This window comes from Coenobita brevimanus, chromosome 56, assembly GCF_032717465.1.
Source record: "Coenobita brevimanus isolate Jiangsu-jjx chromosome 56, ASM3271746v2, whole genome shotgun sequence".
Lineage (NCBI taxonomy): Eukaryota > Metazoa > Arthropoda > Malacostraca > Decapoda > Coenobitidae > Coenobita > Coenobita brevimanus.
In genome coordinates, this window is record NC_137009.1 from 8,031,367 (window position 1) to 8,057,355 (window position 25,989).

Here is a 25,989-nt window from a genome sequence, read left to right on the forward strand (position 1 = left end):
TTACACTCAACGGATGTCATACAAGACAGGTCCAACAACGTATGCCTTTAAGGGTTAAATGAATAAAGAAGTGTTAATAGTTCTTGGAAATGATCTGACAAATGTGGAACCTTCTCACCAAGAGAATTTCCAGCTTCAACAAAGCTCTGCCAGGCACTCACAGACCTGAAGTCAAAGTCCTCCTCATTATGTTCCTGGGTTACCATACTGCTGGGAACCTCCTCACTCTGTTTAAATGAGACTAGATGTACAAGTACAGGGGCCTCTTGAGCACGGTAATAAGGTTTCAGCATGTTAACACGGCAAAGTTGTTGTTTCTTATACCTGTCTGGTGTCTCCACTAATCAGTACTACCCACTTTACGCACTGCAGGATAAAGGCCAAAAAATTTAGCAGCAAGAGACTGTCCTTGAAAAGGCAGCAGCACTAACACTTCATCACTATCTTTAAATGTTTTGCAAATGAACGTTCTTATCATGTAACCTCTTCATGCTGTCTTGAATGTGTTTCAAGTTCTCTCTAGCCATTTCCAAGGATTTGGACATCCTATTCTTGATATCATTAACAAATTCAAGTACACAATGGCTCGTAGTGAAATCAGTAGAGCAAGCCTCTTTAACCCGCCGCGTCCCGGCAGATTTTTCACCAATGACCCCCCTCAATCCCGGCAGATTTTAGAAAAGTTTTTTTTTTCTTTGGCTAAAACCTCTGCTTTAGATGAGAAACATCGAAAATTCAGAGAGAAAGTGCTCAGTTGAGTATACAAATACGGTAGAAGTAAGAGCACCGTGTTCTCTCAGGCTAGACTAGAGAGAAAATGTGTTCTATGAGAGGGGTAGCTATTTCAAACCAATCATAACTGGTTAGAGATTTATTTATTTGGTCCGAATGTATATGTAGTACAAGAGTATATTGGTTTTCAGACAATAATATAGGCGATATAAGCGTTGTTCACTCACCAAAAACATCAACATATGGTACCTTCTTTTACAACGTTACCACCTCATCACTTCTGCTCGCTTCTTCCTCTGGCTTATTTCTTCCTTTGTCCTCCACCTCAGGAATCACCTTCACCTTGAATTTCGTCATTGGAGAGACCGTGGTGCGACATGTCTTTACTGGCCTGGTCACTACTAACAGGTGAGTTGCTGAGAAAATGGCGTGCAGGGGGGAGGGGGGGTCAGGTGGGGCAGGCATTATCCCCGCCTGGCGTTGGGTAGAGGAAGGTCTCCCACATATGGCTACCACAAATCACTCGTGAAACTTTAAAAATGTGCAAATGAAGGACCTTGCATTTGCATAATGTATGGACACGTTGTCGCTTGTCACCGTGACAAAACGTGGTTATGTATCCATACGTTGTCGGGACACGGCGGGTTAATGATGGATAATGGATCACTTGCCTTGTGGGCGAATTATACTAGCTCATTAAGGAAGAAACACAGATTCTCTTGAGGAACTTCACTGGTGACGAACAAGAGGAATGGCACTCCACGATCCCAGTCCTTTGAGTGTTCCATTCAGTACTTTTGAAGTATCATTTTAACAATAATGAAAGGGCATATAATAATCACAAATAGTGAAAGGGCATATAATAATTACAAACAGGCAAGAAACAATTATACAAGAATAAGGAGAGAAGCCCAAAAACAGTTTGAGGAGGATATCATAAATAAAAGTAGTGATCAACCGAAGCTATTTTACAGCTACATCAGAAGCAAAACCAAAGTAAAAGATAGAATACAATCCATTACGGACGAGGGAATCACCTATACACAAGAGAAGGATATTTGTGAAGCACTAAACAAGAATTTCCAATCAGTTTTTACAGAAGAAAAAAATTTTGAGAGGGACTATGTGGAACATGCATGCCCACACATACTACCAGATATATAAATATCAGAAAAAGTAATGCAGGAGGAGTTAAGTAAATTAGACAGAGGAAAAGCAAATAGTCCTGACGAAATTTCATGTTGGGTGCTACGAGAATGTGCAAAGGAGTTAAATTAACCATTATTTTTAATTTTCAAGAAATCCTTCAGTCAAGGTAAACTACCTGATATTTGGAAGAAAGCAAACATTGTTCTCTTATTCAAGAAACGGAATGGACAAAATCCACTCAATTAACGACCATTATCACTGACCAGTGTTGTAAGCAAGGTATTAGAAAAGCTTATAAGAAAAGCTTGGGTAAATCATCTAGAAGAACATAATATGATAACAGAAAGACAGTTTGGTTTCACAAAAGCAAAATCATGTGTTACTAATCTGTTGAGCTACTACGACAGAGTAACAGACACAATACAGGAAAGAGAAGGATGAATGGACAGTATCTATTTAGATTTCAAGAAAGCATTTGACACAGTTCTACACCAAAGACTTTTATGGAAACTGTACCATCAAGGAGGAATTCGAGGCAAACTGTATTGTTGGATGCAAGATTTTCTCATAAAAAGAGAAAGGAGAACAGTACTAAGGGGAAATTACTCATCATGGAAAGAAGTGACTAGTGGAGTACCACAGGGCTCAGTGCTGGCACCAATCATATTTTTAGTGTATATAAATGATGTAGACAGTAATACTGGAAATGAAAGCTATCTAAATATGTTTGCAGATGATGTAAAAATACAAAGGAGAAATACTAACACAGACTCTTGTAAAGAGCTACAAGAAGAATTAAATAAACTTCATGAATGGAGTAATACATGGCAAATGGAATTCAATGTGGACAAATGTCATGTAATCAAGTTTGGTAAAAGTGGAAAAAGACCTGATTGGGATTATACGTTTGGAAATAAAACTCTACAGACATCAGAAAGAGAGAAGGACCTAGGTATGATTATCAATAACAGACTATCTCCGGTTGACCACATCAGTAAGAAGGTACGGAACATTTATACACTGCTTGCAAATATGAGAATAGCATTCACATACATAAATAAAGACATGCTAAGAAGGATAATAACATCATTCATCAGACCAACCCTGGAGTATGCATCAGTAGTCTGGAGTCATCTCAAAAAATACATAGACAAGATTGAAAAAGTTCAAAGGGCCGCTACAAGATGGATACCAAGCTTAAGGGATCTAAGCTACGAAGAAAGACTAAATAAACTGAATCTACCAACACTACAGGAGAGAAGAAAAAGAGGTGATATGATAATGCTATATAAATGCATATCAGGGAAGGAGAGAATAGACTTAATTGATTACTTAACCTATGGGGAAGCATCAGCAAGAGGACACTGCAAAAAAATGCATAAAAAAGAGGTGATAAAGACGTAAGGAAATTCAGTTTCCCAAACAGAGCAATTGATCAGTGGAATGCACTACCGATTGAAATAGTGTGTGCCAAAACAATTAACAAATTTAAGGATATGTATTGACAGAGTTAGAGAAAGAACAGAGAAATTAGTTGGAGAAGAACAAGGAGGCTTTAGGAAGGGAAGAGGTTGTGTAGATCAGATATTCATTCTCAGATCTTTAGTGGAAAAGTTTCTAGAGAAGGGAAAGAAGTTGTATGCGGCTTTCATGGATTTGAAGAAAGCATATGACAGGGTGGATAGACTAGAATTGTGGAAAGTGTTAAGAATATATGGAGTAGATGGGAAGTTGTTGAATGCTGTGAAGAGTATGTACGATGGTGCGAAGGCTGCAGTGCGTGTGGATGGTGAACTAAGTGAATTTTTCTCTTTGAAAGTTGGGTTGAAACAGGGATGTGTCATGTCTCCATGGTTGTTCAATCTGTACATGGATGGGGTAATAAAAGAGGTACAAGGTAGGGTAGTGGATGTTGGAGTGGCCCTGGTGAGAGAAGATAGTGTTTGGAAACTCCCTGCACTGTTGTTTGCAGATGATACTGTATTGTTGAGTGAAGACGAAGGGGAGCTGCAAGGCTTGGTGGATGAGTTTGAGAGAGTGTGTAAGAAACGGAATCTAAAGGTGAATGTAGGGAAGAGTAAAGTGATGGTCTTTGAGAAAGGTGAAGTCAGTGAATGTACAGCGAGGTTGGATGGTGAGGAATTGGAAAATGTGAGTACGTTTAAGTACTTGGGTAGTGTGATGAGTAAGGATGGAGGTTTGGAGGGTGAAGTGCTTGAAAGGGTACAGCAGGGAAGAAAGGTTGCTGGTTCTTTGAAAGCAGTGATAAGAAACAGGGAAGTGAGCATGGAAGTGAAAAAGTTACTATATGACAGTATTGTGATACCAACTCTAACGTATGGAAGTGAAGCTTGGACGTTGTTGGAAGGACACAAGTCGAGTGAGAGCCGTGGAAATGAGTTATTTAAGAGGAGCCTGTGGAGTCACATGGAGAGACAGGCTGACGAATGAGGATATAAAGGAGCGTTGTGGTGTTGATGTGGATGTGATAGGAAGCGTTATGAGGAACACACTAGGTGGTTTGGCCATGTGGAGAGGATGGAGGGTGAAAGACTGACGAAGAGAGTGTATGTAAGTGAGGTGGAGGGGGGAAGAGGGAGGGGGAGGCCGAGGATGAGATGGAGGGATGGGGTGGAGAGGTATATGAGAGAGGGGGGTGTGAGTTGGGAGCAGGGGAGTGAAATGGCGGGGGACAGGGCGACTTGGAGGCGATTTGTTTGTGGCCACCCCAAACGGGATTGAGGCGTCTGGCAATAGATAGATAGATAGATAGAGATACGATAAATATGGTTTAAGACACGGGACAGTAAGAGCTTGACTCATTCCTGTAAAGATACAATTAGGTAAGAACAATTAGGTAAGACAACACACACACACACACAGACACACACACACACACAGGGGAGATGGCAAATGTAATGGGCATATTGAAAGAAGTATCAGAGGAAATCTGTAGTAAAGACATTAAGGAACACAAAAGGTTAGGGAAATACGAGAGAAGCAATTCAAGACCCTTAAAGGTAACCTTCCAGACTGTAAACACCGTGGAGGAGATACTAAAAAATGCAAAGAATCTTATGGAAAAAGAGGAGTTCAATAATGTATGGATAAAAAGATGCGTAACACAAGAGGAACTGGAATTACTGAAAGAGAAGATGGAGGAAGCAAAAACAAAAAATAAGGGAAGATCAGAGGAGGAGAAGAATACATTTTTTTTTTACAAAGTAATAGGATTGCAGGTACAAAAGTTATACATAAACAGAAGGGAATGAAAAGGAGGAAGGTTGTAGAACGAAATCATGACAAGTTTATAAACAAGATGATTAAGTTGATGTACTCAAATGTGGATGGAATGGTATCTAAATTATTAGAGATGAATGATTATGTCAGAGAAAATGAACCACATATAATATGCCTAACTGAAACAAAATTAACACCGAGGATATCGAATGACATCCTAAACGTAGAGGAATATAATATATGGAGAAGAGATAGGAACTTAAAAAAAGGAGGAGGAATTATATTATTAACTAAAAAAAATCTAAAAGTTAAAGAAATAGAATTAGATATACCCTCACAAGTAGAACTGATTGCAGTAGAGCTCAATACATCTGAAGGGAAAGTAATTGTAGCCAATTTGTACATGCCACCCAGATCAAACACATGGGAAAGAGACGAATATGAGGACCTGGCGGAGAGTACAATTCAGAGTTTAAGAGCATTACTACATAAAATGGAAGAGAAATCGAAAAGAATTATACTGACTGGAGATTTTAATACAAATATAAATTGGAATACTCTAGATATAATAAGCATAGAAAGCTACTGGGACCAAAAGCTCCTGGATCTTGTGCAAGAGTTTTTCCCAGTCCAACATGTAAGGGAAAGCACCAGAAAAAGAGGACTCGATGTACCGTCAATGCTACATCTCATATTTACTAGGCAAGAAAATGATATTGACAAATTAATATATCACCCTCCATTCGGCAAAAGTGACCATGCAGTGCTAAATTGCAAATTCAGGATTGCATATGACATTGACAACAGCAATGAAAGTTACGAAAAGAGCCTAAACTATAAAAAGGGAAAGTATCATGACCTAAAGAAGTACTTCTTAGAAATTGATTGGGAAAAGGAGCTTTGAGGACAAGATTCAAATGCTATATATGAAAAATTATGTGAACTTTATGAAATAGGAGTACAGAAGTACATCCCACAACACAAAGAAGCAGAAAAGAAAATAAAGAAATGTTTCAATACAGAATGTAAAAAATCAAAAGAAAAAACAGATTTGTTGTGGAATAGATACAGAAGACACAATAGTGAAAAGGCGTATAATAATAACAAACAGGCAAGAAACGATTATACAAGAATAAGGAGGGAAGCCCAAAAACAGTTTCAGGAGGATATCATAAATAAAAGTAGTGATCAACCAAAGCTATTTTACAGCTACATCAGAAGCAAAATCAAAGTAAAAGATAGAATACAATCCATTACGGACGATGGAATCACCTGTACACAAGAGAAGGATATTTGTGAAGCACTAAACAAGAATTTCCAATCAGTTTTTACAGAGGAAAAAAAATTTGAAAGGGATTATGTGGAACATGCATGCCCACACATACTACCAGATATACAAAGATCAGAAAAGAAATACAGGAGCAGCTAAGTAAATTAGACAAAGGAAAAGCAAATGGTCCTGATGAAATTTCATGTTGGATGCTACATGAATGTGCAAAGGAGTTAAGGAAACCATTATTTTTAAATTTCAAGAAATCCTTGAGTCAAGGTAAACTACTTGATATTTGGAAGAAAGCAATCATTGTTCCCTTATTCAAGAAAGGGAATTGACAAAATCCACTTAACTACCGACCAGTATCACTGACCAGTGTTGTAATCAAGGTATTAGAAAAGCTTATAAGAAAAGCTTGGGTAAATCATCTAGAATACAATATGATAACAGAAAGACAGTTTGGTTTCACAAAAGCAAAATCATGTGTTACTAATCTGTTGAGCTACTATGACAGAGTAACAGACACATTACAGGAAAGAGAAGGATGGGTGGACAGTATCTATTTAGATTTCAAGAAAGCATTTGATACAGTACCACACCAAAGACTTTTATGGAAACTGTACCATCAAGGAGGAATTCGAGGCAAACTGTATTGTTGGATGCAAGATTTTCTCATGAAAAGAGAAATGAGAACAGTACTAAGGGGAAATTACTCATCATGGAAAGAAGTGACTAGTGGAGTACCACAGGGCTCAGTGCTGGCACCAATCATGTTTTTAGTGCATATAAATGATGTAGACAGTAACACTGGAAATGAATGCTATCTAAATATGTTTGCAGATGATGCAAAAATACAAAGGAGAAATACTAACACAGACTCTTGTAAAGAGCTACAAGAAGAATGAAATAAACTTCATGAATGGAGTAATGCAAGGCAAATGGAAGTCAATGTGGACAAGTGTCATGTAATCAAGTTTGGTAAAAGTGGAAAAAGACCTGATTGGGATTATACGTTTGGAAATAAAACCCTACACACATCAGAAAGAGAGAAGGACCTAGGTGTGATTATCAATAACAGACTATCTCCGGCTGACCACATCAGTGAGAAGGTACGGAACATGTATACACTGCTTGCCAATATGAGAATAGCATTCACATACATAAATGAAGCCATGCTAAGAATGATCATAACATCATTCATCAGACCAACCCTGGAGTATGCATTAGTAGTCTGGAGTCCTCATCTCAAAAAACACATAGACAAGATTGAAAAAGTTCAAAGTGCCACTACAAGATGGGTTCCAAGCTTAAGGGATCTAAGCTATGAAGAAAGACTAAATAAATTGAATCTACCAACACAACAAGAGAGAAGGAAAAGAGGTGACATGATTATGCTATTTAAATGCATATCAGGGAAGGAGAAAATAGACATAAATGATTACTTATCGTATGGGGAAGCATCAGCAAGAGGACACCGCAAAAAATTGCATAAAAAAGAGGTGATAAAGACGTAAGGAAATTTAGTTTCCCAAATAGAGCAATTGATCAGTGGAATGCACTACTGAATGAAATAGTGTGTGCCAAACAATTCACAAATTTAAGGATATGTACGATAAATATGGTTTAACCTCTGGGCTACAAAACTGGATAGAATATACATATATGTTTGTTACAGTGTCACTAACAACAAATGAAATAATAAACAAATCAGATGTTTCTAGGCAATTTTCATAGTTTTTTTTTTTTTCGATTTACCCGAAAACTATTGGACGTATCAAACTGAAACTTTCACAGATGAAAGATTGTGAAATTCTGCATGTAAACATGTCCTTTGCAACTGCACGTCGTGGAAAAAAAATTTTCACGGTGATGTTGGGAAGTTATCAGAAGCTAGTTTTCACATAAATAAGGTTTATTCAGGCTTCACTTCTGTACATTTATTCATCTGCTTTGTGTTTTTTTTTTTCTTATCTGATAGTACAAACATCAACGAAGATGATGGGAAGCAATTTATAACAATATAAGCACTTTCCGAGGGTAAATTGGGCCATAGAAATTTTTCCCTCACTGTGCGAGCAAAGCCAGCCTGAGCGAGGTTTTGGTTCTGGGCGTCGAATCAAAACTTACTAAAAACTTAAGGGAGGTAATAAACTTATCTGGGTAGTTTTGTATGGATCCACAATTTGCTTTCGTAATTACTTTGCCACGAGTCTTAGTGTCATATGCAAATTTTGCTATCATAGACACAAATCTATTTTCTGGATACTGATACACACACACACAAACACACACACACACACATATATATATATATATATATATATATCTCCATCCATCCATTGCCAGACGCCATGTATCCCAAACGGGGTGGTCAAGGGCTTAGAGTTAATTGTTTTACAGGGAGGGGCACTAATCCTCCACCAACCCCACTTGACACGTAGGGATGCCAACAGCATCTGGTGTTCCCAGGCGGTCACCCATCCAAGTACTAACCAGACCCAACGTTGCTTAACTTCGCTGATCGGATGGGAAGCGGTGTACTCAACGTGGCATGGCCGTTATATATATATATATATATATATATATATATATATATATATATATATATATATGAGCCGCGCTGTAGTAGTAGTAGTAGTACTTGTTCCCTAGGCAGTCTGGCCGAACAGCCCCAAGTCCCTAAGGAAGGCCACGGCTGAGACCAGGCTTTCCTTCAGAGTTCTCAAGGAGTGTATGTTGTGTTCTTGGCACAAGTGATTGTGTGCAGTGCAGTCTTCCATAATGGGCTTAACCTGCCCTATCCCGACCGATTTTCCACCACTGACCCCCCCCCCCATCCCGACCAATTTCGGAGAAAAAAAAATTTAGGCTTAAACCTTTGCTTTTGGTGAGAAACATCGAAAATCCATAGAGAAAGCACTCACCTGAGGTTTAAAATATTGAATAAAGGTAGCAGTACCCCTTACCTTACTGGATTCTCTATCAGGCTGGCTCCAAAGAAAACGAGTTCTATGGGAGGGTAACTATTCCACACCACTCATAAACAATATTTATTTATTTATTTGGTATGAATTTATATGTAGTACGAGAGTATGGTTTTTACACAGTAATATAGGCAATATAAGCATTGTTTCACTCACCAAACACATCAACATACCTGACTTTTTTGGCAACATTACCTGATCATCATTTCTGACTGTTTCTTCCTCTAATGCTATATAAACTTTGTCCTCCACATTGTCATCAATTGGGGAATCACTCTGGCCTTGAATTTCGTATTGTGGCACGACATGTCTGTACTGGCCAGGTCACTGGTAACAGGTGAAATGCTGAGAAAATGGCATGCAGGGGGGGGGGGAAGTCATGCAGGGTAAGAAATTGACCCTGCCTGGCATCTTGTAGAGGAAGGTGTCCTGTGTAAACCTACCAAAAATCATGTGCAAAATATGAAAATTGTGCAAATTAGGGACCTTGCAATTGCTCCACTTTTATACGTCAACGGGAGTCACAGTGACAAAACGTGCTGATGTTTATATATATATACATCAATGGGAGTCGGCAGGTTAATAGTGTGGGGTGCTGTGTTGCATCCTGAACAGGCATCAGCAACTGAGTCATCCAGCCTCTTCTGATAATTCAAGAGGGCTGGATGATGCCCACAGCTCAGCCTGGCCAGGTGGACCTTGTCCACACGAGTGAGGTAGGATTCAGAGGGGTGGATATTAGGAGGCCATGCAGGCAGCTGTGTGTTGTCTTTGAGTGACTGAATGGAGCAGCGAGTGATTTGAGCATGGATATGCTTCTGGAAGTTGGTTTGAGGTGGGCGAGGGGTAGAGATGCAGTATTTGTGTATGATATTGTGTTTTGGGTGTTGTTTTGATGATCCTTGGTGTGTGTGGACGTGTTGCCATGTAGTGTCGTGGATAGTGTGGGTTTGTGGAGGCTGCAGCAAGAATTTGTGTGCCTCTCATGTCTAGATGATCCTTGACTTTGAAGACTTTGGTTTCTTGGTGTAGGTGGTCTGTATGTGTAGTAAGTGTGCAGGTGTGATTATTTTTAGGGCCTTGTTCTGTATGGTCTGTAAGGTGTTGTAGTGTGTTTTAGTGAGATTAGAAATCCAAGGAGTGCTTGCATAATTCATCACTGAACGAATATAGTCTGTATATTGTACTGTGGTGATGGTTTTTTGTTGTGTCCGAGTGTTGTATTGGCAAGTGACTTTAGGGCATTGGGTCTTGGTGTTAATTTATTTTTAATGTTTGTGATGTGTTGTTTAAATGACCTAGATGTATTGTACGTTACATCAATGATTTTGCACGTGTGTGTGTGTGTGTGTGTGTGTGTGTGTGTGTGTGTGTGTGTGTGTTAAGGGGGTGTTGTTTATGGTGAGGTGCGGAATGTGACTATGTTCTCCTGTCCAGTTTGTGAGAAGGGTCACTGTAGATTTGGCTGGGGCTATTTTGAGTGTTTCTGGTGAACCATTCGTGTAGTGTGTTGAGGTAAGTTTTGGTGATGTGTACGGCTGTGTCTGCATTTTGTGTGTACATGTAAGGGTTATGTCATCTGCATAGGCAGCTATGTGTATTTGTGGTGTATGGGGTCTGGGTGTGTCGTGCATGTATAGGTTAAAGAGTGTAGGGGACAAAACAGTTCCTTGAGGGACGTCGTTTGTGAAGTTTCTGTTGTTCGATGACTGACCGGCAAATGTTACATGTGCACATCTGCATGCTAAGTAGTTTGCCAGGCCTCTTTCTGTGTTGTTGTGCATGTTTGTGTTGAATATTTTGTTTTTGAAGCTGTGGTGGGGAATGGCATCAAAAGCTTTGCTAATGCCTTGTGTGACTAGGAGTGTTCTATGTGTTGGCCTAGCTAAATTGATGCCATCAAAAACTCTTTGTGTAAGGTCCGTACAGTAAGAAGAGTGTTTGTGGAGTGTAGCGGCCTAAAACCATGTTCTGATGGTGCTAGGGGATGTGAGGAGTTACTAATTGTAATACCAGTTGTTCAGTGACTTCGGAGGGGTTGCAGATGAATGCGATGGGGCAGTGTAAGGAAGGTAATGTGGGGTCTTTGTTGGGTTTGGGGATAGTGAGGATAGTACCATGCTTCCAGATGTTGGGTATTATGTTGAGTAAATGTAGTTTCATATGTTGGTCAGTGCTTGTATGCCTTGTGGTCCAGTATGTTTAAGGTGTATGTTGCTTATGTTGTCTGGGCCACAGGCATATGAATGCTTCAGGTTGCTAATGATGTGCTTCGTCTGGTTCTACATGAAAGGTGCGATGTGTGGGTCTGTGGGAAACTGTCTCTTGTGCCAGGTGCTACGTCGGTCGTCCCGGGTGGGGTTTTGGATGACTTACGTGTGAAAACTGATTGATGAGAGTGTTTGCTTGTTGTTTGTTTGAGGGTATGGTGCCTGTTGTTGTGATGGCAGTGTGTGATTGTGGAGTGATGCTGTTGGATATTGTGATGCTGGTTGTTGTTTTGAGGGGTTTGCTGGTGTTTGTTTTGTAATCAAGTGTTTGATGAAAATTATTCCAATTTAGCGTTTGCTGTTCTGATATTTTATTGTTTATCTGAGTGTTGAGTGCTTTTATTTGTTGTACAGTGTCTTGTGTATGGGGTGTTGGGGAGTGTTGCAGTGTGTCGCATTGACTGATGAGACCTTGACTTTCTGGTGTAAAGTTGGGATTGTGTCTCTTTCTGTTGCCTATAGGGATGTATCTTTTGTCTGCATTTTGAATAACTGTATTGAAATTGTGCACAGCGGTGATGATGTTTGTGATGGGTGTACTGTTTATTGCCTCAAAGTGTTGTTCTGTTTCAGTTGTGAAGGCCTCCTAGCTGGCTTTCTTATAATTAGTGTACGTGTGTCTATGGCCAGATGGAGTGATTCTAGTTTTAATAGTGATGATGATCGGGAGGTGGTCAGAGCCAAGGGTTTTAGCCACTCTCCAGGATGTTGTGGGGGCGAGGTTTGGGGAGCAAAAGGTGATGTCTGGGGATGATGAGAGGAAGAGGGCTTGGTGTGGGATATGGGTATGTTGATGGAGATTGATGAGGATGAAAAGATTATCTGTTTGATGAGGATGGAAGATTATCTGTTTGGGATTATAGTATCAGCCCTCTGGCTAACAGGGCTGTTGATATGCCAGGCCGACTCCTTGTGTTGAAACCATGGCATAGTTTGTTTGCTTGTCCTTTAATCACGTCCAAACCAAGGGCCAGAGACCCTCAGAACCATATGTATTCTGAATCAAGGTGACACAAGGATTGTTTTAGGGGGGGGTCAAAACTCAGATCTGGGTCATTTGAGGTCGGCGATAGTGTGTTTGCCTTTTTGGCTGGGCAACGCCAGGTGCCCCTGCAGCCCAGTTTTTGGTATGGAGACTCACTTGACCTCCAATTCGGACTTCGGACATAGGCTATGTCAGGATGACTTATGAGGTCATTTGAGGTCATTGCTCAGAGGCCATTAGAGGTCACCGGTAATACACACTCAAACGACTCGAACCAGCAGCCCAGTTTTGGCCATGGAGACTTACGTGACCTCCTCTTCGGACATGGGCTATGTGAGGTTGATCTTCGAGGTCATTTGAGGTCACCAGTCAGACAGCATAATTTTGAGGTCACAGGTAATAGTAGACTAGCGTGCACAACTACTAGGCGTTAGTCTGTGAAAGCTGAAATTGTAGGTTCCTGGACCTCTTATAATCCCTCTTCAGAAGCATGAGGTACATTGTCTTTCTGGAGTAGAAAGAAAGACTGAACTAGAACAATATATATATATATATATATATATATATATATATATATATATATATATATATATATATATATATATATATATATATATATATCATCATCATCATCATCATCCGGACCTCCATTTCCACCCTAGGGCAGGATGAGGAGTAGCAATGTCCAGACAGCCCAAATTTGCCCACTCCAATAGGCCACACTTCCATTCACTCATCATTCAAGCCCCTCAAATCCCGGCTCTGTCTGATATGCCAGAAACATTCACCATGTTCTGTAGCTTTACAAAAACATATCCGATAGTGTCAGTCCAGACGCTGTCACGTTATAATGGGGTACCAAATCCCTGATCACGCACTTCTCCTCACAACATTCATCCAGCCAGCTCGAACTCTTGTCAGTCCCCTAGCCTCACCGACTTCCAAACCTCTCTTCCTCACACATTCATCCACCATATCCCTCCACCTTCTCCTTCGCCTATATCGTCTCCTCCCTCCTTCAGATTCTCTCAGATATACCTTTTTCACCATTCTGTTGTTATTTATTCTCTCCACATGACCATATTATCTCAGTACATTCTTTCTGATGGTGGTGTCCACAGACTTCCTCAATCCACATCTTTCACAAATCACATTATTTCGTATCCTATCCACTCTCTATACTTTACATGCAATCCTCAGCAGTCCCAGCTCCACTGCTCTCACTCCTGACTTTTCATTTTCATGCCACACCATAACATCACATTCATATGTTAAAGTTGACAATAACACTCATTCATGTAAGCCTCGTGCAGCTGCAACACTCAAGCCTTGGTTTCTTATCAAGGCCTCCATTGCACCAGCTACTTTTCTTCCTTGTGTCACTCTACTTTCCACTTCTTTTGCACATTTTCCTCTCTTTTCTATAACTGTACCCAGGTATTTGAACTCTTTTACCAATTCCAGTCTCTCTCCATGCACTGTAACATAGAACTGGGAGTCACCTTCTCTCTCAGTAACATTTACTCTCAAGGAACGACGCTCACAGACATCAGCAAAACTCTGCACTAGTCTACCAAGTTCCTATTGCATCATCAGCATACAACAAATTTGAGATATTCCATCCACCACCGTTCATTACCAACGCCATCCCCCTCTCAATTACTCGTGTTTTTACCTCTCTCAATCACGTCATCCATATATATATTTAAGAACCATGGGGACATCACACAACCTTGTCGCATGCCCACACCAATCAAGAGCCATTCAATAGATGCCCATTAACCCTTACACATGCTTCACTACCATCATAAAATTCTTGACGGCACCTAGCAGCTTACCATCTACACCGTACACTTGGCAAGATTTCCGACTGGACCACATGGTTGCGGGATTTGGGTAACGTGCCAACAACGTGCGCCTGTGTGTGTGTGTGTGTGTGTGTGTGTGTGTGTGTGTGTGTGTGTATGTGCCCGACAATTTTTCGATTCGCTAAGCTTCATCCTCCGAATTATATTATGTAGCCATTTTATTATGCTATAGTATAGTTTATTAAATATCATGTGATTGGGATACTGGGCTGTACACTATACTATTTATAGTCTGAGTTATACAGAAATGGCGCGATGAAGGGGGAAGTATGGGAGTGAGCAGCCAACATTTGTATATTCTTAGTCATTACAGTATAGTTATTAAGGTGTCAATGATATCCTGTATCCTAAATAATAATAAACCTATTTATCTTTATTATCTTTATATAGACCCGATTACACACTAGGATACCCCCTCCCTCGTTAACGGAAAACATGCAGCCTGCTCCACCACCTCGATTCTCTCTCTCTCTCTCTCTCTGGGGGCGCGGTAGCACAGTGGTGGCGCGCTGAGCTTGTGATCGGGAGGTCGCAAGTTCGAGCCTCGCCCGGGCTACCGTTGCCGGGAGGGGTAGCGCCCTCCTGTAACCCAGCTGGGCTATATGGCCTTAGTTGCCTAGCTCGGGGAATTCATTTCTCCATTTCTCTCTCTCTCTCTCTAAAACTCCTCAGCTGGCTATCAGTAAACACACACACACAGACACACACACACCGCTCACTGGTGCAGTGGTAACGCTCTCGCTTGCCAACTGGTGGACGGGAGTTCGCGCCTCGCTCAGGTTGCGAAAAGTTTCACTGACGAAGTGGGTGGTTACTGTCCCCCTTGAGCAAGGGGACGGGTGTGTGCGTGTGTGAAGGTCACAGCCTTGCCCTTAGATCGGACTATATGAGCTCTCAGCTCCCTTCCGGGAGGGTAAAAGCTGACCATCACGACCATCAAGTGATCCTGACCGACCCGGTGAATTACATCATCAGTTTGTGCTAATGTGTAATGACGTTGCATTTAGTATGTTTACCTAAAATTTAATACTGTGTCAAAATACAAGTGCAATACATAACCACCTCACATTACGGATTACGTTAACCAGTAATCAATACTAATTTGCATAGTTTATGTTTCAGTAATAGTCATGGGGTAGCCATACCCACAGTGATATTTTCGTTAATGCTAAAGGTAATCGAGTGTTCAGTACAGCGGTTCCCAACCTGGGAGCCATGGGCCTTATTGGTAATATAAGATATTATAAGGTATTTGGTCTGGGTAAAACCTGACAGAAATCAAGTATGAAATATACCTTACTGTGCTAGTTTAGCCTTAAGTATCTATCTATCTATTGCCAGACGCCTCAATCCCGCTTGGGGTGGCCACAAACAAATCGCCTCCAAGTCGCCTTGCCCCACGCCATTTCACAGCCCTGCTCCCAACTCACACCCCCCTCTCTCATATACCTCTCCACCCCATCCCTCCATCTCATCCTCGGCCTCCCCCTCCCTCTTCCCCCCTCCACCTCACTCACATACACTCTCTTCGTCAGTCTTTCACCCTCCATCCTCTTCACATGGCCAAACCACCTCAGTGTGTTCCTCATAACGCTTCCTATCACATCCACATCCACACCACAAAGCTCCTTTATATCCTCATTCGTCAGCCTGTCTCTCCACGTGACTCCACAGGCTCCTCTTAAATAACTCATTTCCACTGCTCTCAATCTTGACTTGTGTCCTTCCAACAATGTCCAAGCTTCACTTCCGTACGTTAGAGTTGGTATCACAATACTGTCATGTAGTAACTTTTTCACTTCCATGCTCACTTCCCTGTTTCTTATCACTACTTTCAAGGAACCAGCAACCTTTCTTCCCTGCTGTACCCTTTCAAGCACTTCACCCTCCAAACCTCCATCCTTACTCATCACACTACCCAAATACTTAAACATACTCACATTTTCCAATTCCTTACCATCTAACCTCGCTGTACATTCACTAACTTCACCTCTCTCAAAGACCATCACTTTACTCTTCCCTACATTCACCTTTAGGTTCCGTTTCTTACACACTCTCTCAAACTCATCCACCAAGCCTTGCAGCTCCCCTTCGTCTTCACTCAACAACACAGTATCATCTGCAAACAATAGTACGGGGAGTTTCCAAACACTATCCTCTCTCACCAGGGCCACTCCAACATCCACTACCCTACCTTGTACCTCTTTTATTACCCCATCCATGTACAGATTGAACAACCATGGAGACATGACACATCCCTGTTTCAAACCAACTTTCAAAGAGAAAAATTCACTTAGTTCACCATCCACACGCACTGCAGCCTTCGCACCATCGTACATACTCTTCACAGCATTCAACAACTTCCCATCTACTCCATATATTCTTAACACTTTCCACAATCCTTGTCTATCCACCCTGTCATATGCTTTCTCCAAATCCATGAAAGCCGCATACAACTTCTTTCCCTTCTCTAGAAACTTTTCCACTAAAGATCTAAGAATGAATATCTGATCTACACAACCTCTTCCCTTCCTAAAGCCTCCCTGTTCTTCCCCAACTAATTTCTCTGTTCTTTCTCTAACTCTCTCTATAAGTATCCTACCATACACTTTTCCTATTATACTAAGAAGACAAATGCCCCTATGATTACCACACACTTCTTTTTCCCCTTTTCCTTTGTACAAGGGAATAATTATACCTGACTTCCAATCCTCCGGGACTCTACCTTCCTCCCAGGCCAATCTGCACATCTTCCACATCCATTCTACTACTATCTCTCCCCCATGCTTCAGCATTTCAACACACACTCCATCAATTCCTGGGGCTTTCCCCGATTTAACTTTCTTCATTGCTTCCACAACTTCTATCCTACTGATTTCTTCCTGTCTTCTCACCTCCCTCCTTCTCCCAGCCATTCCCCAGCCACTTATACTCGCATTACTTCCATCCTCTACGTTCAACAATTCCTTAAAGTGTTCTCTCCATCTGCTCACTTTTTCTCCCTTCTCCACTAGTAATCTACCATTTTTATCTTTCACTCCCCTGCTAACTTCACTTCCACCCTGTCTTACTCTTTTCACTTCTCTCCAGAACATTTTCTTACGGTCCCTCCACTTTACACTCAAATTCCTTCCAAATTCCTCATCCACTCTCTTCTTACTCTCTCTTACTAATCTTTTCACCTCTCTCTTCCTTTCCACATATAACTCTCTCTTCCGCCTCTCAACTTCTTCCACGCCCCTATTTCTCACCCATTCATTGTATGCTTTCTTCTTTTGTGCCACAGCCTGTTTCACCTCTTCAGTCCACCACGCTGTTCCTTGCACCCCCCTCTGTCTTCTCTTCCTTCCACACACCACATCACATGCTGCACATATTTCTTCTGTAAATATCTTACACACACCTTCCACGTCTCCCATCTGCTCCAATTCATATTTGCCCAATCGTTCCTCCACTTCTCTCCTATACTCTGCCTTTTTCTCATCCTCTTGTAAACTTTCCACTCTCCTTGCAACTACTCCTTCCTCTCGTCTTTCCCTTCTTCTATTCCTCCATCTCACTTGCATCCTAATTCTGGCCACCACCAAGTAGTGGTCAGAAAGTCCACTCCCCCAACCTCTATACACTCTTGCATCCTTTACACATCTTCGCATCCTTTCATCCACACACACATAATCAATCATTGCCTTCCTTTCATTCAGTTCACCACCCACCCTTCTCATCACTCGCCATGTATACCTGTGGATCATTTTATGCCTGAAGAGGGTATTGGCTATCACCAACCCCCTCCCAGCACAAATGTCCACTAACGCACTCCCATTCTCATCTATCTCGGCAGGCACACCCCACTCACCAACTATTCCATCCACCTTCACATTACCAACTTTACCATTCATGTCACCAATCAGAAACACTCTCTCATTCCTTCCAAACTTTTCCATGCACACTTCCACATTTGTCCAGAACTCTTCTCTCACTCTTCTAGCACGATCTTGCGTTGGCGCATACACACACACAATCGCCCACATTTGTATTCCAACTTTCAACTTTACCCACACAATCCTTGACCCAACTGATCCATACTCTCTTAAGTAGATTGGGGTCATTACCGTTTTCTCTTTGCACAGTTTTCCATAGAGAAGGTAAAAACATATGACACAGTTTAGCCCTGTCAGCTGTAATGGAAGCAACTCTTACTTCTGCTGTGATTTCAGCTCCACACATTTGGCCTTCAAGCTGATAGTGAACCTTCTACTGGTGTATGTAGCCTACTGTACTCATGGTATTTACCCCTGCATTAGTTAGTGGGGTATTAGACTGAACCAGATTTCCAATTCCTTAGCTTTTCTGTATGCTTCACAGCCCATTGAAAAAAAAAAAAAAACGATGTCAAATACCTCTCTCGACCCAATGACCCTACTAAACTTACATATGGATACACTGCTCAAAAGGACAAATCAGTTAAACTTTTATTGATGCATAAAAATCTTTTTGCACATAAAACATTTAGTGACCATACTGAATATTTTTTTAAGTTAATATCCACTAGTGATTAATCTTTCATTTACTTATTTTATTTTTTCTTTTCAGGCATTGGCTGCTGGCTATCTGATCAAGAGCTGAGATCATGGCTTCAGGGCGCAAGAAACGAAAATACCTACAAGAATGCTTAAAGCTAGGATTTACATCCATTACCTCACATGGACAAGAAAAACCTCAGTGCGTTTTGTGCCACAAAGTTTTGAGCACAGAATCAATGAGGCCATCAAAGATGAAACTACACCTTGAAAAGAATCATGTGGAATATGCTGGACGAGACATGGATTTTTTTAAGCAACAGGGCTGGGATGCACAAAACTCCGTCGGATGGCAGCCTTAAGGCTGGCCTTATATGAAATATTAAAGGCGGCCCTACGGCTGCCTCTAAGGCTCATGCACGACGACCAGTTGCCTTTATCTTAGGGCTGACTTATCGTGCATTGGTCTTAGCTAAGGCTGGCCTTAACTGTAGGGAATGTTTTGGGGGAAATCTAGTGCGTCAGCTGCGACCCTGCCGACCAATCAGACGGCAGAACACAAACACTGGGCCAATCACAGACCTTCATGAATCAGCTGGGGGTGAGAGGCGAGAGGAGACTGAGGAGTGTTTATGTTACCGTCATAGTGGGAAACCAGTCACTGTATAGAACGCCTAGGTAAACTTCAAGCCAAGGTGTAAGATAAAATCATCTGTACACATTTCCTTGGTATTCTGTAGATTACCGTGTTTATTTTAGGAAACGTGAGAAACGACCAAACCGCAGCAAACCGACAAACTGTGAACTCAGTCATTTGAGTACGTTACAGTAGGTTAATTTAGGCTGCGGTTAGTTTTAGGCTGGGATGGTCTGGGCTACGTTTAAGTTTGATTACGGTAGGTTAGGTTAGAAATTTAGGTAAGTGCTTAACATAACGTTCTTCTAAATTAATCTAACCTAACCTAGCCTAACCTAACTTAACCTACATTATCCCAGCCTAACCCCCTGCTGTTTATTACATTATACTTTGCCATAAATATGTTAGACATTCTACAGAATACCTATGCATTCTATTAAAGTCCCAGGTTAGGTAAAATATATAAAGTCAGAATGAAATAAACTTATTTCATACTTTGCCAAAAAATGTTGGTCATTCTATAGAATTCCTAGGCGTTCTATACAATACATTATTTCCACAATGCCGGTAACAAAAACACAACAGTCAAGGATTAGCACGTGAAGTGCCGATAATTAATTGAAAATGTCAGGTGCAATGACAAGTCCCAATATTAGTGATGAAGAGCAATACACCCACACAAGCTTTAAAACATTAGTAAGATGAGAGGGTTTAGGAGTAGAGAAATAAAATAGCAATATGAATAGGAACTTATGTTTACCATGTTTTACCTAACCATTGTCTAACTTTAAACAAAGTAATCAGCAACCACAATTACCTGGCATAAAAATGTCACCATAGACACCTTGGTTCAGATCTCTGGTGGTTAGAATTAGCCCAGATATAGGCAGCGTGAGTGCTGCCAGGATATCTGTAATTACAGCTCATTATCATTTTTTTGCTGTCACAAACAACTTGCACAGCCAGTGAATGAAACCGTTTGTGGCTGACACATGTTCTTTGTTATCTGGGGCCTTAATTGGTATTAGGGTTCAATCCATTGCTCCAAGCACTTTAGGAAGTTAGGAATAATGATGAATTATCACCAGTCCATAATATGGCTGCATGGCATAGTAGAGGGAAAATAAAGACCATAAGAAACACAAAACATCAAGAAAAGGGGGTAGAAAGGAAGACAGAAGAGGACAGAAAGGAAAGAAAGACTGGAGACAAAAAGGCCCCTTTTAGTTGCCCCTTACAAGCAGGGATACTGGGAATGTATTCTTCCCCTTCCTTGCTGTGGGAACTCAAATACTTCAAGAAATTTGTTTATTCTGTGGAAACCCTCGTCTCTGTCCTTCTCAGCAAACCACTGGGTATCTTAATTTTTCTCAGTAATTTTCTGTATAAACTGTCACACGTGATATCACTTTGCATACACTTGACTCATGAATACCACCCTCCAACAACACTGAAAATTCCTACTAGCGTAGAACCTCTGGGTTGCCAAAAATTGTTGTGTAGGCAAGAATGGCATGGCAATGTAACGTGACACTCCCAATATGAGGCTCAAGTTCCTTTAAACGAAGGAATTCGCTCTTGGGGAGGCGATATTGTCTCAATACATGTTCATCATTTATGTTACAGGGGTTCAGTGGCTCCAAGAAACCTCCATTCCCTTCGCAAAGCACGATCTAGTTCACAGGCAACTCATCAACTCCATGCCGAGGCAAACAATAACAAGTTGGGTCCGGTTTGTGCTACAGAGAATATCAAATCGGAGTTACTTTATTTACGGGTCTCAGTACGTTAAGGCTGCTCCGACCCAGCCTCAGCGGTTGAGGCGGCCTTACCGAGGCTTACCCTCCTGTTGGTGCTTCGTGCATGGGCCTTAGCGACCCACGGCCTTAAACTACCCGACTTAAGGCCGTGTGTAGCCTTAAGGCCGTTATGCATCCGGGCTCAGGAGCAGAAGTTGAAGCGACAGAAACTGGATGAGGGAGGATCCTTCCAACAACAAAATACTGCTGTTGTGCAGGTTTCTTTTGAGGTATCTCTTGAAATAGCAAAGAAGCAAAAACTTCATGCAATTGGAGAGACACATGTCAAAACTTGTACTTTACTAATTGTAGAGACACTTATCAAACCTTGTACTTTACTAATTGTAGAGGGCATTTTTGGGAAGGCTGCAGCTCGCAAAGTGGAACAGGTGTCATTATCAAACAACACAGTGCAGCGTCGTATACATGATATGTCAGAAGATATAAAACTGCAAGTTATTAGTGAGATGAAAGAAGCCCTTTTTGGCTTATTTGCATTTCAAATTGATGAGTCAACAGATGTAAGCTCCTGTTCACAACTACTATCATTTGTTCGATATGTCAAAGGAAATGACATAAAAGAGGAATTTTTATTTAGCACTACCCTTGAAACAACAACAACAGCTGATGACATTATGCAAAAAATGGTACAATTCTTTGATGCTGAAGGAATTCTGTGGGAAAACGTTTGTGGTTTATGCACAGATGAAGCCCCATCCATGCTTGGCTCCAAATCAGGGTTCCAAACAAAGGTAAAAAGCCTGGCATCTCAAGCTAAAGGAAATCATTGTATGATTCATCGTTATGCCTTATCTTGCAAGACTCTCCCTCAACCACTGAAGGAAATTCTAGAAACGGTAATCAAGATTGTGAACTTTATTAAAGCTGGGGCTCTTAACAGTCATCTCTTCAAGAAGATGTGCAAGGATATGAGTGCTGAGCATGAGACGTTGCTGTATTTTACTGCAGTACAATGGCTCTCAAAAGGAAATGTTTTGAGCCGTTTCTTTGAGCTTCGTGAAGAAGTCAAACATTTCTTGGACATTCGGGGAAAACATGAGCTTCTCCAGCATTGTGAAGCAGAACAATGAAATGAACAGCTAGCTTATCTTGCAGACATTTTTGAGCAGCAAAATCAACTTAACCTAAAGCTCCAGGGAAGGGGAAATACTATTATACATTTTCAAGATAATCTCAGAGGGTTCATCGCTAAGGTTCAGAACTGGCAACGGAAAGTAAACAAAGGAAATATCTCTATGTTTGAGAGACTCTCTGAAATCCATGACAATAGTGAAAAAGAGCTTGATTCTTTGTTGAAAGCTAACATCCTTGAGCATCTGGAATCACTGGAAATGGAGCTGTTGAGATATTTTCCTGATTTAGATGACATTGAGGCAAAGATTGTGAGGAATCCCTTTTCTAGCAACGTAGGTGTTGATACCATCCCAGAAGCAATACAAGATGAGTTTCTGGATCTCCAAAATGACTCCTTTGCCAAAGATGCATTTGAGGAGAAGAGCTTGACCGAGTTTTGGGTTGGGTTGAGAGGCTACCCAAACATCTGCAAAATGGCTATGCGTGTACTCCTGCCATTTGCTTCTACTTACCTCTGCGAGTCAGGCTTCTCAGCTTTGCTGAATATCAAAAATAAACAAAAATAAACAACGTAATCGATTGTAAGTTGAAGATGACATCCGTTGCTCATTGAGTGTCACTCAGCCTCGGATTTCCAAACTGGTACAAAATCTGCAGGCTCAGCGTTCTCACTGAGCTCTTGGGAACTGTCTTAACGAGAGTATTTTTCACTTTCGTGAATGAGAATTAAATCCATCAATATATATTATCAATACATGTAGGAAACATGCTCTAGTCCTGTCTTTAGTCATACATTTTTTACTTGCATTGAAGCAAAGAAGGTTTAATTTTCAAGTTATTTTTGTTAAAATAATAATCATTTTAATAAAATAAGGATAAAAGTTTAAGTAGGATTAAAAGGATTACTTCTTTCCACACTTTTTGCTATGTATAATCATTATTTTACAGTAAAATCTTTAACTCACGTCGTGTATAACTACCTTAATAACGTGTATACTAGCTGTCTGCACGATACCAAATATTAAAAATATATAAATATACGATCTGAGTTATATAGGGGCCATGGACCTTCTCATAATTTTCTCGGGGGGCCACAGGACCAAAAAGGTTGGGAACCAGAGGGAAGGTGGCCGCTGACACCTTCAATCCTCATAGCTACGGTGGTGAGTTGTAGTGTCACTGTAGAGGTTCCTGTTCCTCCAGTTATGTCAATAATTAAAGCTAACATACTGATGAACAGACATTTCTTATGAAAAATACAAACAGTCTATATGGAACTCTCAAAATACATTTATGAAGCATATTGTGGAGGCTTTCCAGCTCTCACGCACCAGTCTTGGTCCTTTGTTTCAGTATTACCAGCCTGACAGTGTGCAATGTTAATAAATATACTATTAATGTTAGTTCTATATGCTTATTTACATTTGGAACAACAGAATTCAAAGCAGGATTTCATTCAGTACACAGAATGCCAAATACAGTGTGTGTGTGTGTGTGTGTGTGTGTGTGTGTGTGTGTGTGTGTGTGTGTGTGTGTGTGTGTGTGTGTGTGCGTGTGGGTGTGAGACAACACTTGTGGTGGGGGTGGGGGGAGTATACAGTAGTGGGTATGGAATGTGTGTCATGGTGGTAATATGGGTGTGTGCATACGTGGCTAAGGACCTTCAAGACTAATATGTAATCTTTGCCTTTAACAGCTGATGACACACCTCATTATTTATTTAGGTTCTATTCATAAGATTGTAGCATGTTACGTTATTATTTTATATATGATTTTGTTTTGGGAAAGACAAACACTGAAATATTTTAAACAAATGCATTATGTGTGGCAAAATACACGAATAACAGTATTTCAGGAAGAAATATTACCGTATTATAACATCTATTTAAATATGTTGTAGGTGCAGCGTTTCTTAAGCTTAGATTATCGGATTTCCTTTGATCAGTATGTTACGTTATAGTGTAGCTTTGAGTTAGGTAATATGTTATATATTGTATTATAAGTGATGTCATGGTGGACGTTCACTTAAAACTACATCGAACAGACAGCAGTTGTTAGTAGTTGTCGGGATGATCTAAGTGGGTGGTTGGGTTGGGTGGCAGGATGGGTTCAGGGTGAAGTGAGAAGTGAATGAGTAAATGAGTTGAGTGGCATTGTTGGGTGAACTTCGCGTGTGGCATTCTTGGGTTAGCAGGGTGGATAGCAGGGATCGGTGGGCAGGGTGGGTGGCAGGGGTGAGATCGGTGGTTTGTGTTGGATGGGTTGAGTGGGTAGGTGGATAAGTAGGTGGGTGTATATGTGGCTGTCCAGATTACAAGGCAAGAGAGGGACTTATTTGGCCAAATAACTTTCAGTTGTTACTTGGATTTTAGTCTATCGCTTAGAACACGTTGGATAAGTATTTGGAAACCAGACTCTATACATTAAGGTCATTGTATTGAAATCTGCTAAAACTTCGATATAATCACTTCTCATGGAACTGAATATGGATTTATGCACTTGATAATACACCTAATAGTGAGATAAATGAAGTAACATTACATGCGGCAAGACGTGAGAGTGAGCGAAGCTTCATATCTCCGATCCATCTGCCCAACCAATCAGTGTGTGTGTGTTTTTTTTTTTTGGGGGGGGGGTAAGGAGGGGGAGTTAGGGGGGGTAGACGTGTGCGATTAACCTGACCTCTGGTGGCAGATTATCTTGTATCACGAATTTATGTCCGGAGCTGTACTCACACACACACACGGGCGTGTGCTGTTGCCATGTTAGCCATATCCCGCAACCAGGTGGTCTAGTCGGAAATTTTGCCGAGTGTACATGCGCAAAACCTTCCACAGTCCTTTCCGTTTGCTTTGTTGTATGGTTTTTCCAGATCCATAAATACCTTATAGTCCTTCTCACAAACTTTCTCCACTATCTGTCTCACTGCAAATATTTGATCCACACATCCTCTGCCACTCCTAAAGCCATCCTGTTCATCATTCATTAGGACTTCTGATATCTCTCTTGCTTTATAATAATTCTTCCATATACCTTCCCTGCCATACACAAAAACTTATGCCACAATAATTCTTGCACTCACTTCGCTAACCTTTACTTTTGTACAGAGATACAATCACAGTCTTTTTCCACTCTGCTGGCACAGTTTCACTCATCCATGCCTTCTTACATATCTCCAACAAGCACTTCATTGCACTCTGTCCACAATACTTAACCATCTCTCCATGCACCTCATCAACCCCAGCTGCTATCCCATTTTTCAGCCGCATCACAGCGCCCTTCATTTGTGCGAGTGTCACGTCTCCTGGCACTGCATTCCTTTAGTTTATATGCATATATATATATATATATATATATATATATATATATATATATATATATATATATATATATATATATATATATATATATATAAAAGAAGAGAGGAAGGAAAAACAAAT

The 25,989-nt window shown here is 40.9% G+C and overlaps 1 non-coding gene across 1 annotated transcript; it reads right to left on the minus strand.

Moving 5' to 3' along the window:
- Window positions 1–8,838: 8,838 nt before the first annotated feature.
- Window positions 8,839–8,957, minus strand: LOC145401850 (5S ribosomal RNA). The gene has a single exon (XR_013897690.1). It is a non-coding gene; the product is annotated as a 5S ribosomal RNA (ribosomal RNA).
- Between the last annotated feature and the right edge of the window lie 17,032 nt (window positions 8,958–25,989).